Source organism: Octopus bimaculoides, chromosome 9 (genome assembly GCF_001194135.2).
Source record: "Octopus bimaculoides isolate UCB-OBI-ISO-001 chromosome 9, ASM119413v2, whole genome shotgun sequence".
NCBI classification, from domain to species: Eukaryota; Metazoa; Mollusca; class Cephalopoda; order Octopoda; family Octopodidae; genus Octopus; species Octopus bimaculoides.
In genome coordinates, this window is record NC_068989.1 from 16,718,102 (window position 1) to 16,718,807 (window position 706).

A 706-nucleotide genomic window follows, 5' to 3' on the forward strand; every position below is an offset into this window, starting at 1 on the left:
GGCAATACTTCACCGAGAGGAGATATAAGCTTCTGCTTGTTCCTGTCTGAAGTATCGTCCGATGAATTTACTTTGTTGACATTCTTCATCGACAGAATTTTTATCCCTTTCAACCTTTCAGTCAAGTCCGCCTTTCTTCCAGTAACATACTGTCCATATAATCTTAAATATTTCTTTAACTCAGGCACAGTAAGTACTTCGATAGCTGAATCATCAAGCTGCTTTATATCCATGATAAGACGTAAAGCAATAACAATGGCGTGGGTTAGCCTCCGGAAGTTTAATTATCTACATGGAGTGCCGCCTAGCCAAGGGAGATAACCTACTTATAGGAAAGCCCTATAGTGGTTGGTGTTAGGATTGACATCCACTTGTAAAAAGCACTTGGACCTGGTGTGGGCCCTGTCAATCCATCTAATCTTTGCCAGGATGGAAAACTGGCATTGAATGATAAAATCAAGTTGCATGTTACTTGTGACCTGCACAGTGCTGCCATTGCAATTATCAAGATGAATTATCACCCTTGGACTTTGTGGTACACTAAGAAGCAAATTTATGGGGTGACTAGCAGCAAGTTGTCCCTAACATTCTGTGGGCCTGTGATTAAAAGCAGTCCTTGCATTGATATAACTTTTAACGGATAATGCAGGACTACATTATCTGATGTCATACTTATTTAAAATGATAATGTGTTTTGAGAGACTTG